The 17,375-nt window shown below is 41.7% G+C and overlaps 1 long non-coding RNA gene across 1 annotated transcript in view; it reads right to left on the reverse strand.

The window, feature by feature from the left end:
* LOC134757502 (uncharacterized) overlaps positions 1-17,375 on the reverse strand; it is a 41,641-nt gene that overhangs the window by 12,471 nt on the left and 11,795 nt on the right. The window contains exon 3 of the long non-coding RNA XR_010131538.1: positions 4,221-4,307. This is a non-coding gene — a long non-coding RNA (uncharacterized lncRNA). The remainder of the gene's footprint in view (positions 1-4,220; positions 4,308-17,375) is intronic.

Consider the following 17,375-nt stretch of genomic DNA (forward strand, 5'->3'; position numbering starts at 1 on the left):
ATATTTTCAACCAACTCTCATCATACGTTCCCTTTTGTCTTCTTAATGCTCTTTATTTGATTTGATTTTATTTTTGAGACACAGTCTCGCCCTGTTGCCCAGGCTGGAGTGCAGTGGCATGACCTCAGCTCATGGCAACCTCCACCTCCCAGGTTCAAGCAATTCTCCTGTCTCAGCCTCCGAGTAGCTGGGACTACAGGCGCGCACCACCCTACCCAGCTAATTTTTAATATTTTTGGTATAGAGGGGGTTTCGCCACATTGGCCAGGCTGGTCTCGAACTCCTGACCTCAAGTGATCCACGTGCCTCAGCCTCCTAAAGTGCTGGGATTACAGGCGTGAGCCCTCGCGTCCAGCCCTTAATGCTCTTTAGTAAGTCCTTATATCAATCTCACCACAGCCAAGAGGAGAGAAGAGATGGCTGAGGAGGTTATGGTTGCAGGTAGGGGTTGTTTCTCGTGACAGTGTGTTAGAAACGCACTCAGTGCATAAGATTGTCCTTCATTTACAGCCATAGCATTCCCAGGCTGGCCGATGCAATTCCAAACAAGAGCCACTTAGGCCCCAGGGTCCCCCAGATAAGACTAAATTGATTCTGGAAGTGGGATGAGTGGGGAAGGGTCTCACTTTCCATCGTTGCTAGAAAGATGAAGTTCAGTCCTTCGCTAGAAACTGCCTTGGCTCTCTAGTTAAAGAATCAGCAGGAAGCAACCGTACAAAAGAGATGATGCTTGTGGTAGCATTATCTGAAGAACTGGCATTTAAGATGCATAGCCAGGTCCCCAGTAGAGAAATGCGTTTTTGATCTTTTCTATTTCTAGGTCCTCTCTCCTAACTACAATGTTATTTCTGTATATCCGTCTCTCTGGCCACTCATTGGAGAAAAGACAAAGCTTAAATGGTTCTGTTATTAAATAAAATAAAAAAAAAAACCCTGAGCAATAAACTATAACACAGAGACCAAAACTAATAAAATAAATCAAAGGACAGCAGAAGGAAAAAGTAAAAGATAAAAGCAGACATAAGCAAATTAGAAAACAGAAAACAATAGGATTGATCAAAATAAATAAAAAAGCTAGCTCTTTTAAAAGACCAATAAAAGAGACAAACCTCTGGCAAGGTTACATGAGAAAGAAAGAAAATACAAATAAATAACGCTAGAATTAAAGCAAGACTAGAAACATAGATTTGGAAGAAGATGAAAGTTAAAAGCATACTGTGTTTAAATTCCTGCTAATAAAATATGGACCAAAATAAGACAATAAAATCTGCTCAACAGGACATAGAAAAATCCGACTAGACAACGAGTCATGGAAAAAACTGATAAAAGAACTCCTTGCTACTTTGATGAGACATACTGGCTCAGATGATTTGGGGGATGAGGGATGGGTTGGTAAATTCTGCCAAACATTAAGAGGTGATTTCTATAGGATTTAATTGGTTCCAGAGTTTCAAAAAATTTTAAAGTGTCTCAATTAATTTTACAAAATGAAGCCAACTCCAATAACCAAATACTGAGGGTTGGGGTCGGGGAGAGAGAGAGAAAGAGAAGAACATGAGCAATAGTCACATTATTTAGGGATAGTGTACTGTGTTGAATAGTGTCCCCACAAAATGCATGTCCACCCAGAACCTCAGAACATGACCTTATTTGGAAATATTGTCTTTGCAGATGTAATTATTAAGATGAGATTATACTGAGTTAAGGTGGGTCCTCAATCCAATGACTAGTATCCTTGTAAGAAAAGGAGTCCGGGCGCGGTGGCCCATGCCTGTAATCCCAGTACTTTGGGAGGCTGAGGTGGGCGGATCACAAGGTCAGGAGTTCAAGACCAGCCTGGCCAATATGGTGAAACTCCGTCTCTACTAAAAAATACAAAAATTAGGCCAGGCGCAGTGGCTCACGCCTGTAATCCCAGCACTTTGGGAGGCCGAGGCAGGTGGATCACGAGGTCAGGAGATCGATACCATCCTGGCTAACATATTTAACATTTTTGTAAAAATACAAAAAATTAGCCAGGCGTGGTGGCGGGCACCTGTAGTCCCAGGTACTCGGGAGGCTGAGGCAGGAGAATGGCGTGAACCTGGGAGGCGAAGCTTGCAGTGAGCCGAAATCGTGCCACTGCACTCCAGCCTGGGCGACAGAGCAAGACTCCATCTCAAAAAAAAAAAAAAAAAAAAAAAAAAATTAGCCGGGTATGGTGGTGTGTGCCTGTAGTCCTAGTCCCAGCTACTCAAGAGGCTGAGGTAGGAGAATCACTTGAACCAGGAGGTGGAGGTTGCAGTGAGCTGAAATTGCACCACTGCACTGCAGGCTGGGCAACAGAGTGAGACTCTGTCAAAGAAAGAAAGAGAGAGAGAGGGAGGGAGGGAGGGAGGGAGGGAGGAAAGAGAGAAAGAGAGAAAGAAACAAAGAAAAGGAAAGGGGCCAAGTGTTGTGGCTCATGCCTGTAATCAAGCACTTTGGGAGACCCAGGCAGGAGGATCACTTGAGCCCAGGAGTTCAAGACCAGCCTGGGCAACATAGTGAGACCACCCACTTCTACAAAAAATAATCAGCCAGTTGTGGTGTGCACCTGTGGTCCTAGTTACTTGGGAGGCTGAGGCAGGAGGATTGCTTGGGCCTTGGAGTTTGAGATTGTAGTGAGCTATGATTGCACTACTGCATTCCAGCCTGGGTGACAGAATGAGACTCTGTTCCTAAAAAGAAAAATTTTAAAAGGAAATAATAGGAGAGGACACACAGAGATTCACACAAAGAAGGACATGTGAAGACGGAAGCAAAGACCGGAATGATGCAGCCACAAGTCAAAGAATGCCAAGGATTGCAAGGACCCACCAGGAGGTAGGAAGAGGCAGGGAAGTATGCCGGCCTAGAGCCTAGACCTTGATTTCACAGTCTGGCCTCCAGAACTGTGACAGAATACATTTCTGTTGTTTTAAGTAAGCCAGCTTGTGGTACGTTGTTATGGCAGGCCTAAGAAACTAATGGAGATAGAGATGCAAGTATTTTTCTATTGCTTTGGTGATTTCAATCACTTTGTAAAGGAAAAGAATATATGGGCTGTATCTTCCAGCTGGGAAATGGATACAAAAGTCTCAATATTGCTTCCTACTGTGGGTCTCCCACAGATGGTCTCATGCCCACCTAGAGGATTTACTCTGTAACAGGTTTTCCCCAAGCCTTTGGTAGGCTTTGGGCAAGAATATAAAGGGGGGCCCATATACAGTATGGCCAAAGTCTTTCAAAACTGTGAGTAAGCTGACAACTATATTTTTTGTTTTTGTTTTTTTGTTTTGAGATGGAGTCTCACCCTGTTGCCCAGGCTGGAGTGCAGTGGCGCAATCTCGGCTCACAGCAATGTCTGCCTCCGAGGTTCAAATGATTCTCCTGCCTCAGGCTTCCGAGTAGCTGGGATTATAGGCGCCTACCACCATGCCCAGCTAATTTTTGTATTTTTAGTAGAGACAGGGTTTCACCATGTTGGCCAGGCTGGTCTCAAACTCCTGACCTTGTGATCCACCCACCTTGGCCTCCCAAAGTGCTGGGATTATAGGCATGAGCCACTGTGCCTGGCCAATCTTTCTTATCTCTACCTGGCAAGCATGCCTTCATAACCATGTGGCGAGCCACATTTGAATTTAGAATTCTCCCAGGTTCCTCAGAGTTCTGAGCTATTATCTAGTGACACAAAGAGAGTTGAGTGCCCTTTCCCTATAGCCCCCATTTCCATCCTGCGTCAGGACAGGCCTTATGAGAATAGGTATAGGCACTCCAGCCCAGTGTCCATGCTTTGACCACACCCCACGCAATCAGTCATCTTTTGTCACTCCTCAGGCTTAGGAGTACACTGACCAGCAGTGTGGTCTACTCTTGGGAGGATGGACCCAGGAAAGAGGCCCCGAAAGCGGACTAAGACCATTTAGGTAGAGAATTCTGGGGACTTGGGTATCTAGAATATGGTCTAGAAGGCAAAGGCACAGGGTCACAGCACCCAGACCCCATAATTTCCACCTAAACAGGCCTGAACCTACTTGCAGGGTCTGTCTCCTTGGCCCTGCAGATTCCTCACCTGCTGGGGAGGATCATGGCCAAAGGAGGAACAGAGACCATTAAAGCAAAGGCAGAAGCTGCCCTGGACTGGTCTAAAGGGCTGCTGCTTAGCAGGTTGTCACATTACAAAAGAGATCCACCTTGTGGCTGGGCGCAGTAGCTCATACCTGTAATCCCAGCACTTTGGGAGGCCGAGGCAGGTGGATCGCCTGATGTCAGGAGTTCAAGACCAGTCTGGCCAACATGGTGACACCCTGTGTGTAATAAAAATATAAAAATTAGCCTGGCGTGGTAGTGCATGCCTGTAATCCCAGCTACTCAGGAGGCTGAGGCAGGAAAATCACTTGAACCCGGGAGGTGGAGGTTGCAGTGAGCTGAGATTGAGCCACTGCACTCCAGCCTGGGTGACAAGGCAAGACTCCATCTCAAAAAAAAGAAGAAGAAGAGATCCACCTCTACAGCACACTGAAGATGATGGATTAATAACTTTGTGGGGACATCAGAGAATGGAACCACATTACAAACCCGAGCAGAAACTAGTAGACATCCCTGTCCCTTCCTCCAAGTTCCTTCCCCATCTTTCCTCAGTCTCTTCAAAAAACCCAATATTTATTTATTTATTGAGAACAATCCAGTTTTAACCTTTGCCCCAGCAAAAGAGAAGCCAAATAATCATCTACTGACCTACAAGTATGTCTGGGTAAATCTGGTGAAATCTTATGACCTCTCCCTTCCCTCTAAGCAGCATGTCACATATTTTGCCAAGAAAAGTAGAGGACAAGGGTGGTCATGAGTTAAAGAGGCAATAGATCAGTTTTGACTTAAAAAATATTTTCTCCTATTTTGTAACCCTTAAAACATTAAGAAAATTGATATATTGTCAAACTCTTCAACAGCAAAAAAATAAAAGAAAAAAATAAGAAAACAGAATACAACTCTACATTTAAAGTAATATAATTTGACTAAGTATAGCTTAACTCCCCAAGTCATACAGGCAAGGATGGTTCAATATTAAAAAATTTATGGATTCACAACATTCAGAAATCAAAGAAGAAAATCATATCAGCTAATAGAATTTAAAGTTCTCTCTTCATACAATGCTTCTCTTAAATTGGAGAGAGACAGAGGCTTAATATTGAAAAATATATTTATTTCAAATCAAGAGCCAAAATAGCTAATTGGGCAAAGAATGGAGGCATTTTGACTAAACCAGGATAAGGCAAGAATGCCTAGTATTGCAACCCAATACATACTTAAATTCTGGAACCTCTAGCCAACGTGGAGGATACTGTGAGCCTGGGTTGAATATGACCATCAGATATCCCGTATTTGACTTGCCTGATGCGTAAAAAATTCAAACTTATTTCCAACATTTAAAATACCTGTATATTCAACATTTTAAAATACCTGATCTTTGGCATATCGTTTTTAAAAAAATCTGACCATCTGTTAACACTAGGCCTGTTTCCCAAAGGGCAGAAATTGGCTGGGATGAGCAGAAGCACCGATCCCTTAGACAAGGCCTGGGATCCCTGTAAAGGCCTCGCTTGGCTCGAGTTACTCATTTATGTTGCTTGACTGGGCCTCATGGGCATCTGAATTCTTGAACCCATGCTATAAGACAAGAAATAGAAAAAGAGGTGTAAATATTGACCACAGGAAAAAATTATCATTATTATTTTTGCATGAAGTAGATGGTCTCCCTACACTATTCAAAAAGAATCAGCTGAAAACCTATTACCATGAATAAAAGTTCTATAAGATGGGAAGTTATAAAATCCATAAAAGTTGATGTAGTTAGAATGGCCAGGGCTGGGGGAGGGAAGAAAGTTCAGTCACAATTTGCAGCAACAACAAATACCTTTGAATTAACTTGGCAAGAAATGTGTAGGACCTATATGAATCAAACTACAATGTGTTACTGAAGGAAATGAAAGAAGACTTCCACAAATGGTAATACACATTTGCTTAATATTGTAAGGATTCCCCTTATTGTCAAAGTAAAATGAATGTAATATAATTCCAATAAAAATCTAAACATCATTTTCTTTGGAAACTTGACCAAAAGAATCTTATATGTTCATCTGGAAGAATAAATAATTGAGGATGGCCAGTTAGCCAGTAAAAATGTCAGAGAACACAGTAATAGAGAGGCATCTGTACAACAAATTATTGAAATTTATTATGACATGATAGGGGCCAGGCACAGTGGCTCACGCCTGTAACCTGAGCACATTGGGAGGCCGAGGTGGGTGGATCACCTGAGGTCAGGAGTTCGAGACCAGTCTGGCCAACATGGTGAAACCCTGTCTCTACTAAAAATTAGTCGGGCGTGGTGGCCGGTGCCTGTAATCCCAGTTACTCGGGAGGCTGAGGCAGGAAAATCACTTGAACCCAGGAGGTAGAGGTTGCAGTGAGCTGAGATCGCACCACTGCATTGCACTTTAGCCTCCAGACAGAGTGAGACTCTGCCTCAAAAACAAACAAGCAAACAAACGAAGATAGGAACAGAACTAAAAGCACAGAAACATATCCAAGTGTAAACACAAATACAGTATAAGACACAGCTGCCAATTAAAATCAGAAGGTAAATAAAATACTTTTCAACAAATGGTGTTGGATAACTAGCTCACCAGTTTGAAAAAGGTTAGATATATACCACACATCACATACTGATAGAAGTTTTCAGTGGAATAGAGATTTAAATGAAAAAGACAGAACAAGAATAAGAATACCAGAAGAAAATGTGGGTGTATTTTATATATTCTCAAATGCAAAATGATTTTTTTAAATACCAAAAGATTTAAAAACATATACATTTTTTAAAATCTGAAAGGCAAAAGCATAGAAAAAAAGACCTTTAGAAAAGGATTTGCAACATTTATGTTGCAACTTACTACTCTCAGTGGATATAATTCTCAAAAATAAATGAGTGGCCGGGCACGGTGGCTCACACCTGTAATCGCAGCACTTTGGGAGGCCGAGGGGGGTGGTTCATTTGAGGTCAGGAGTATGAGAACAGCCTGGCCAACATGGTGAAACCCCGTCCTACCAAAAATACAAAAATTAGCCAGGCATGGTGGCGCACGCCTGTAGTCCCAGCTACTCGGGAGGCTGAGGCGTGAGAATCGCTTGAACCCAGGAGGCGGAGATTGCAGTGAGCCGAGATTGGGCCACTGCAATCCAGCCTGGGCAACCGAGCGAGACTCAGTCTCAAAAAGACAAAAAATAAAAATAAAAAAATAAATGAGAGAAAGAACATTTGATAGATAAAAGGGGCAATTTGCACACACATACCCTTCCCCTCCAACACACAAACAAATGGCCAAGCAACATATGAAAAATCTAATCTCAACAGTAATTGAAGAAATACAGGCAAGAGTGGTGGCTCATGCCTGTAATCCCAGCACTTTGGGAGGCCAAGGTGGAAGGATGGCTTGAGGTCAGGAGCTTGAGACCATTCTGGGCAACATAGTGGGACCCCAACTGTACAAAAAGTGTAAAAAATAGCTGGGCATGGTGGCACGCACCTGTAGCTCAGTTACTCAGGAGGCTGTGATGGGAGGATCACTTGAGCCCTGGAGGTTGAGTTTGCAGTGAGCTATGATCACGTCACTGCACTCCAGCCTGGATGACAGAACGAGACCTTGCCTCCAAAAAAAGTAACAATAATTTTAAAAAGAGTGACAAATCAAAATAGTGAAATGGCACTTGAATTTAGCATATTGATGATAAAAGGCACAGTGATACTTTCCAAGTGAAGGTGTAGAAAAGTGGGGTCTCATATCCTGCTAATGTGAACATAAGTTGATAAAACCTTTCCAAATATACAGGTTGATAAAACCTGTATATACCAAAAACTTAAAACATGGTCTTATCTTTTCCTTAGGAATTCCCACTTGTTAAAATTTATCCTGAGAAAATGATCATGGATGTGCACAGAGGTTTAGTGTGAAAGATGCCCATTTCATCATTGCTTCTATTGGGGAACAATCAGAAACAATATAAGGGTCAACAATATAGTGCTGGTTTCATAAAATCCACAGCTGATATGAGTGTATGGGAGCTCTGGCCAGCATCCATTCTGATTGGTGGCTGTGATGCACATTTGACGCAGAGTTTAGACGTCACTCACACAGCGAAATACTCTGTACCACTCAAAAATGATGATGCAGAACATTTATGACATTGACAAATTGTATACAATGTTAGGCAAAAAACTTATATGTGGCATATATACGAGAAGATTCCATTTTAAATAAAATACGATATCCATGCAAGTAAAGACAGAAAAATATCTAGGAGGCCAGGCGTGGTGGCTCATGCCTGTAATCCCAGCACTTTGGGAGGCCTAGGCAGGCAGATTGCTTGAGGCCAGGAGTTCGAGACCAGCCTGGGCAACATGGTGAAACCCCGTCTTTACTAAAAATACAAAAATTAGCCGGGTGTGGTGGCGCATGCCTGTAATCCCAGCTACTTAGGAGGCTGAGGCACAAGAATCGTTTGAACCCGAAAGGTGGAGGTTGCAGTGAGCCAAGATTGCACCTCTGCACTCCAGTCTGGGTGACAGAGTGAGATTCTGTCTCAAAAAAAAAAAAAAAAAAAAAAAGAAAGAAAGAAAAGGAAAAAGTCTGGGATACACATTGAAGTGCTAGAAATATCTCTAGCTGGTAAAATTCTCTCTATATATTTTTTCCTACCCAGATTTTTAAATAATTGCACAAAATTCAAACTATAATTTCTTTAACAGAAGTTCATTTTTTTTTTTTTTTAGGGTAATGGTCAGCACTGGTAAATGGTATTCCTGGGTCAAGAAAGGTAGTCATATCCATGGCTAGGGTCAGGGACATTGGATAGTCGCATGCCACTGGTCATCATATTGTTGGTTGCAACCTTTCTGGAGAATCAGTAATGTCTGAAGATTCTGGCATATTAATATGTAAAGAAAAAAGTCTGAGTGATGGGTTTATGGTTTTTATTTTCTTTTCTATGTTCTTCTCCATAGTCCAAATTTGATGAGTTCATGTTATGTTTATAATCAGGAAAAAAACCCACAATACAACTAATTAGTGTGTGTGTGTGTGTGTGTGTATATATATGTGTGTGTGTGTGTGTGGTGTGTGTGTGCATGTGTGTGTGTATATATATATATATAATTTATTATTATTATTTTTTGAGATGGAGTCTTGCTCTGTCACCCAGGCTGGAGTGCAGTGGCGCAGTCTCGGCTCACTACAACCTCCGTCTCCCAGGTTCAAGCAATTCTCCTGCCTCAGCTTCCTGAGTAGCTGGGATTAGAGGTGTCCACCACCACACCTGGCTAACTTCTGCATTTTTAGTAGAGATATGGTTTTGCTGTGTTGCCCAGGCTGATCTCAAACTACTGGGCTCAAGCAGTCCACCCACCTCAGCCTCCCAAAGTGCTGGGGTTACAGTTGTGAGCCACCGCACCTGGCCCTAATCAGTATTATAAAAGCCTGCTATGGCTATAATTCCCACCAGGACCTGGGTCCTGCCGAACCTCTGTATTCTCTTTCCTCTCTGGGTTGCTGGGCACTGTTCCTGGGATTCTGTTGCTTCCTCCTTCCCACGTCTACTTTCATAGTTCCTTCTGCCAGGAGAGCATTCTCTTCTTTGAGCTCTGGATTAATCTGACAGAAATTAATTTGTTGAAAGCCAATTTATCGAATTAGTTTTCCAGAATGAACCATTGGCCAAAATTACCCAGTTTGCCTATTCTCTAAAGCCAAAAGTTTTAGTAGCTTTCACTAGAAAGTTTAACAACTTTACAGGAAATGTCGAGTTTTGGTTATTGGTAATAAGAATGTATTTTTAGCCTTTCTTATAGAAAATTTTTGATTTACGTTAACTTTTTTCCTCCAACATATTTACAATTTTTAGACATACTGAAAAATTTTACAGCAAATGTCTGCATACTCATTATCTACATTGTAAAATGGTTTACATTGATTTTTAAAAATAATTGCTTTTTTTTTTTTTTTTGAGACAAAGTCTCACTCTGTCACCCAGGCTGGAGTGCAGTGGTGTGATCTTGGCTCACTGCAACCTCCACCTGGCAGGTTCAAGTGATTCTCCCATGCCTCAGCCTCCTGAGTAGCTGGGATTTCAGGCATGTGCAACCACGCCCAGCTAATTTTCTTGTATTTTTAGTCAAGACAGGATTTTGCCATGTTGGCCAGGCTGGTCTCGAACTCCTGGTCTCAAGGGATCCACCTGCCCTGGCCTCCCAAAGTGCTGGGATTACAGGCGTGAGCCATCACCTCCAGCTAGTAATTGCTAATTTAATGTTCTGATCATGATCTTTGTTCACTCATTTGGTGTTTATGCAACTTAAGAGGCTTTTAAGTTGATTTTATTGATTGCTTCTTTTAAAATTCCTATTTATGGTTAATGCATGTCAGATATAAAGTACTAATAATATGATTCATTATAATAATTCATTCTGATGAAATTAATTTTCTGTCACTCATGTATTCCAAATTATCCTTGTTAGAAACCAGAATTTCAGCATTTTTCAGGAAAGGATTATTTCAGTTAGTCCTGATATTTTTAGTGTGGTTTTAAATTTACAATTTCAGATTTCTTTGGGACATTTTGCATTAAAATTTAACACGTTTAACACTGAATTCCAACTAAATTCAATTTTAAATTTGATGCATTTAAATTTAAGCCTGATATGTCATTAAAGGAACTGGCAAAAGATTATTATAAATGTTTATAGTTTGAAGGATAGAAAAAGACATTCAAAAGTATCACAAAAGAATTTAGAAGAAACTGAAGAAAATCTGACACGAAAGTCTAAAATTTTGCTTGGTAAATACAGCACTTCATATGAAAAAACCCTTCATTTTAGGCTTATTCCGACTTTGTCACATTTTTAAAAGTATCATTTTATAAGATCCATTTGCCAATGATTGCATTATCAATTGTTTTTAGTTAGTACCCAGGAAAGTATATCTCACAGTCAGAAACCAACTTGAATATCCCAGTGAAAGCTACTCAGTAACTTTGGCAAATTCAGTATATAGGTCATTTGGCAAACTGGATTTCTGCACATTGATTTTCTGTGAGTTGATCAGGCGATGAATTCACCAAGAACTAAGTAAGTGCTCTACACAGATCATTTTATTTTGTTTTCCTAATAAACTTAGGTTCTCTGTACTACTATCCCCATTTTACAAATGACAACACACATGCTTTGGTTGGGTGGGGAATTTAAGATACGAACTGGGCTGGGCGTGGTGGCTCATGCCTATAATCCCAGCACTTTGGGAGGCTTAGGCGGGCAGATCACGAGGTCAGGAGTTCAAGACCAGCCTGGCCAACATGGTGAAACCTCATCCCTACTAAAAATACAAAAATTTGCCGGAAGTGGTGGCGCGGGCCTGTAATCCCAGCTGTTCGGGAGGCTGAGGCAGGAGAATTGCTTGAAACCGGAAGGTGGAGGTTGCAGTGAGCCGAGATCGTGCCACTGCACTCCAGCCTGGATGAAAGAGCGAAACTCCGTCTCAAAAAAACAAAAAGATACTAACTTAGGCTGTGTGAGCCCAGAGTTTGTATTCTTAACCTCAGAGCTAACTCTCTAGCTCCCCACCAGCTCTCTGGCTCTCTGCTGTTGATGGCAGTATAAACTGTTACATTAGGCATTGCTTCTTCCAGGGAGCCTCCCCTGACTCCCAAGACTTAAATAATCCCCTCTCTGTTCTCAGTGAACTCTGATCATGGTATGTCCATGTTGCTTTGAAAGCATCAGTATGTTCCCCATAGTACTGAGGGTGGGACCATTAACTGTTTCATCTTGGGTAGCCCTGGCACCCAGCATAAGATTCTGGTGCAGAGGAGGTGATCAGTGAGGTTGTGCCAGATGCCACCGGATCACAGAGCTTATCCACCCTTGCGTATTCAGACAGAGAACGTCAGCTCTTTTCCCTCATGTTCCTGTAGCTTTGGTGTGGGGTCTGGGCTGCTGGCTTTGGCAGACATACCCAGACAGTGACTTAACCAGTTGTGTGAGGCGTCTGTTCCCTGTGCCCCCGCCACCCGCAACTTGGTTTCTCAAAATGGAAGGGTGGACTGGTTGTAGGCTGCTGTATTATTCAGCATCACTTTCAGGAAGGCAAACAAGAATAAAAGAGGCCTGAGGAAAATGGCTTTTGCAGTTTTTCTTTCTCTTTTACATCATCCTATTTTCTTCACTGTGCTTAAAACAATCTGTACAAACAATCCTGCTTGTCTCCTTGTTCTCTCCCCTGATGAGAAAGTAACTCTAGGAAAGCTTAGATCTTGTCTGACTTACTCTGTACCATGTTGTTAGGGTCTAATACAATACCTAGCACAAAGTTGGTTCTTGGTTAATATTTGTTGAATGAATAGGCTTTAGGTTCCTCAACGTTATCTCTAAAGCTTCTTCTAGCTCTAATGTTGTGTAACCCTGGGACTATTCTGGTAACCTAACCCAAAGCATCTTATCAAACTGCCCTACATATTAGGGAAAAAATGATGAGGAGCAAATAAAAGTTGATTTAGTATCATTTGTTTGACATTACTACTATGATTGTAACTGCTTATATTTTTAAATTATGTATATTTATAAATATTTTCAGAATATTTTCTAATTTATTTAAATTTAAATAAATAAGCTCTAATTAAAAATTATCTTTAAATAAGCAAAATATAGAAAGAAATAAAAGAAACACAAGGTTATAAGTTATGAGGAATATGGAAAGCTAGGATTGGAATCCCAGATCCAAAAAGATTGGAAATATTCTTTTATAAATCAGAAAACAGACAAGGGTGTTTACTGTCATCCCATCTACCCAACATTGTATTGGAAGTTCTACAGTGTAATAAGACAACAAAAAGAAATTAGAGGCATAGGAATAGGAAGGGAAGAAATAAAACAGTCATAATTTTCAGGTAACAGGATAATCGTACAGAAAAGCCAAAAGAAGCCACAGTTAAGGCATTATAAATGAGATTTAACTAGGCTCCTTGTGGCATTAAAGTGAAAAATTCCATTGCATTTACTACACCAACAGCAGAGTAGAAGATATAATTAAAGAGAATAATTTTCAATGGTACTAGAGAATATAAAATATCTTAGAATAAATCTAATAAAAGATATCTCTAATCCCTACATGGAAAATTATAAAACTTTATTAAGAGATAGTAAAGAAGGTTAAATAAATGGAGAGAAATATGTTCATGGATAAATATTGGGAATAGGTCAATGCTCCCTAGATTGAGCTTTAAAGATAATTGCAGTTAAAATCCCAAAAGAGATTTTATGGAACTTGATAAGATAATTCTAAAATTTATTTGGAACAGTAAAGGGCCAAGAATTAGTAGGACACTTCTGAAGAGAAAGAGTAGAGACAGGTCTGGCCCTACCACATATCAGAATTATTATTATTATTATTATTTTTTTTTTTTTGAGACAGAGTCTCACTCTTTTGCCCAGGCCGGACTGCAGTGGCGCTATCTTGGCTCACTGCAAGCTCCACCTCCCAGGTTCACGCCATTCTCCTGCCTCAGCCTCCCGAGTAGCTGGGACTACAGGCGCCCGCCACCGTGCCTGGCTAATTTTGTGTGTGTGTGTGTGTTTTTTTTTTTTTTTAGTAGAGATGGGGTTTCACCGTGTTAGCCATGATGGTCTTGATCTCCTTACCTCATGATCCGCCAGCCTTGGCCTCCCAAAGTTCTGGGATTACAGGCATGAGCCACCGCGCCTGGCCATCAGAATTATTAATAAAGCTGTAGTAAGTGTATTGGTGCAGAGAGAAATACATTCATCAATAGAAGAGAATTAAGCCCATGAACAGACTGTATATAAAGTGGAAATTTGGTATATGATAGACATGGAAAAAGATAAAATTTTAGCTCTTCCATGACATCATAAATAAATAAAATCAACTTTAAAAACAGTATAAGATACAGTTAAATATTTTAGATATTATAGTAGAATGGACTTATTAAACAATTTATCAAACGATATCTTAAACAAAAAAGATTAATTATAAAAGAGTGATACATTTTGCTATATTAAGAACTTTTGTTCATCAAAAGATACCTTAAAGAAAGTGAAAAGAAATAAACAAAGGATTAGCATTGAGAACATATTCAGTACTCCTTTTAATAAGAAAAGCATATCAGTTCTAGGAGCTGAGAAATGAAAGAATAAAAAAGAAAAGCACAAACAGCTGTAGAAAAATGGGCAAAAACCATAAACAGATACAGCTCAGAAAAAGAAAGGAGACATGTGGCCAATCCAGTAAAAGAGATGCTTGGCACTGAAGGTGAAAATGCAAATCAGGACCATAATGAGGTACTATATTATGCACAACTGATCAGCAAAAATTAAAAGGTCTGATAATATCAAGTGTTGGGAGAGAATGTGGATCTGTCAGTTCTCATAGACATTACTGACCTGAGTGTAAGGGCAAGCACTTCAGAAAACAGTTTGGCCCTCTACCCTGAAGTTGAACATACATAAACCATCCAACCCAGTAATTTCCTTTCTAGGTACATACTTAAGAGAAATGTTTGCACACACTTGTATAAGTCATAAGACTAGGCACAAGAATGTTGATAAAAGTACTGTTTAGAGTAATACTGAAAACTTGTGGAGGAGAGGAGGCAGAGGAAGCTGGCCAAACAGAAGCCTCCACCAATTGTCCTGCCAAACTGAACACCTATGCACACCAAACAGCATCTTCATAAGAACCAAAAATCAGCTGAGCAATCACAGTACCTGGTTTTAACATTACATTAAGGAAAGAAGCACTGAAGAGGGTAGGAAAGACAGTCTTGAATTGCCAATGCCACCCTTCCTCCTTCCCCCAGCAGTGGCTGCGTGGCACAGAGAATCTGTGCACTGGGAGTGGGACAGCACAGTGATTGCAGGACCTCGCATCGGAACCCAGTGCTGCCCTGTCACAGCGGAAAGCAACATGGGGGAGAAATCAGCCAGAGACAATGGAGGGAGCATTTAGACCAGCCCTAGCCAGAGGGGAGTCATCCATCCCAGCAGTCAGAACCTGAATTCCAGCCAGCCTTGTCACCATGGGCTAAAGTGCTCTGGGGTCCTAAATAAACTTAAAAGGCAGTCTAGGCCACAAGGACTGCAATTTCTGCACAAGTGCTGGTGCTGTGCTGGGCTTGGAACCAGTGGACTTGAAGGGCACACGACTTAGTGAGACACCAGGTAGGGCAGCTAAGGGAGTGCTTGCACCAACCGTCCCCCAACTCCAGGCAGTGCAGCTTGCAGCTCTGGGAGAGATGCCTTCCTTTCACTTGAGGAGAGGAGAGAGAAGAATAAAAAACAGGCTTTGTCTTGCAACTTGGATACCAGCTTAGCTACAGTAGGCCGCCATTCCAGGTCCTAGTTCCTGAATAACATTTCTAAACACACCGTAGGCCAGAAGGGAACCCAGTGCTATGAAGGGAGGGACCCAGTCCTGGCAGGATTTATCACTTCTAGACTAAGGAGCCCTTGGGTTCTGAATAAGCAGCAGTGGTAGCCAGGCAGTACTCACTGTGGGCCTTGGGTAAGACTCAGAGACAGGCTGGCTTGAGATGTGACCCAGCACATTCCCAGCTGTTGTGGCTATGAGAAGAGACTCCTCCTGCTACAGAAAAGGAAAGGGAAGCATAAAGGGGACTTTGTCTTGGAGCTTAGGTACCAGCTTGGCCACAGTGTGGTGGAGCACCAGGTGGGCTCTTGGGGTCCCTGATTCCAGGCGTTGGCTCTTGGATGGCACTTCTGGCACTTCCCTGCCCTGGGCCAGAGGGAAGCCCACTGCTCTGAAGGGTGAGTCCCAGGCCTGGCAACATTCACCGCAAGCTGACTGGAGAGCCCTTGGACTTGAGTGAACACTGGTGGTAGCCAGGCAGGACCCATCATGGGCCTGGGGTGGTGGTGGCCATGGGGAGAGAGTCCTCTGCTTGAGGAAAGTAAGGAAAGAGTGGGAGGGATTTTGTCTTATGGCTTAGGTGCCAGCTCAGCCAAAGTAGAATAGAACACCAGGTAGATTCCTAAGGTTTCTGACTCTAGTCCTTGGCTCCTGGCATCTCTGGGGCTGCGTGGGGCTGCAGGGGAGCTCATTGCCCTGAAGGGAAGAACATCAGCCTGGCTGGCTTTGTCACCTGCTGATTGTAGAACCCTAGGGCCTTGAGTGAACATAGGTGGTAGCCAGGCAGTGGTTACCATGGGCCTTGGGTGAAACTGAGCAGTGAGCTGACTTCAGGTCTGATTCAGCACAATCTCAGTGGCAGTGGACACAGAGGTGCTTGTGTCACTCCTCTCCCAGCTTCAGATAGCTCAACAGAGAGAGAGAGAGAGAGAGAGAGAGAGAGAGAGAGAGAGATTCCATTTGTTTGGAGAAAGTAAGGGAAAAGAGTAAGAATCTATGCATGGTAATCCAGAGAATTTTGGATCTTATCCAAGACCACCAAGGTGGTACCTCTATGAGTCCGCATGAGCCACAGTGTTACTGGGCTTGGAGTGCCCCCTAATGAAAATATGTCTACAGTGAACAAAAACTTAGCTTACAACACCCAAGTCCCTTTGAATACCTGGAAAGCCTTCCCAAGAAGGATGGGGACAAACAAGCCCAGACTACAAAGGCTATAATAAATACCTAACTCTTTAATGTCCAGACACCAACAGACATCTACAAGCATGAAGACCATCCAGGAAAACATAATCTCACCAAACAAACTAAATAAGGCACCAGGGACCAATCCTGAAGAGATGGAGATATGTGACCTTTCAGACAGAGAATTCAAAATAGCTATTTTGAGGAAACTCGGTGAAATTCAAGACAACACAGAGAAGTAATTCAGAATTCTATCAGATAAATTTAACAGAGATTTAAACAGTTTAAAAGAATCAAGCAGAAATTCTGGAATTGAAGAATGCAATTGACATATTGAAGAATGCATTGGAGTGTCTTAACATCAGAATTGATTGAGCAGAAGAAAGAATTAGTGAGCTTGAAGATAGGCTATTGGAAAATACACAGTCAGAGGAGAAAAAAGAAATAAGAATTAAAAAACAACGAAGTACACCTACAGGATCTAGAAAACAGCTTCAAAAGGGCAAATCTGTTATTGGCCTTAAAGAAGAAGTAGAGAAAGATAATGGTAGAAAGTTTATCCAAAGGGATAATAACGAAGAGCTTCCCAAACCTGAAAGACATGAATATTCAATTACAAGAAGATTATAGGACAGCAAGGAGATTTAGCCCTAATAAGACTACCTCAAGACATTTAATAATCAAACCTCCAAAGGTCAAGGATAA

The sequence above is a fragment of the Gorilla gorilla genome, chromosome 18 (genome assembly GCF_029281585.2).
Source record: "Gorilla gorilla gorilla isolate KB3781 chromosome 18, NHGRI_mGorGor1-v2.1_pri, whole genome shotgun sequence".
NCBI lineage: Eukaryota > Metazoa > Chordata > Mammalia > Primates > Hominidae > Gorilla > Gorilla gorilla.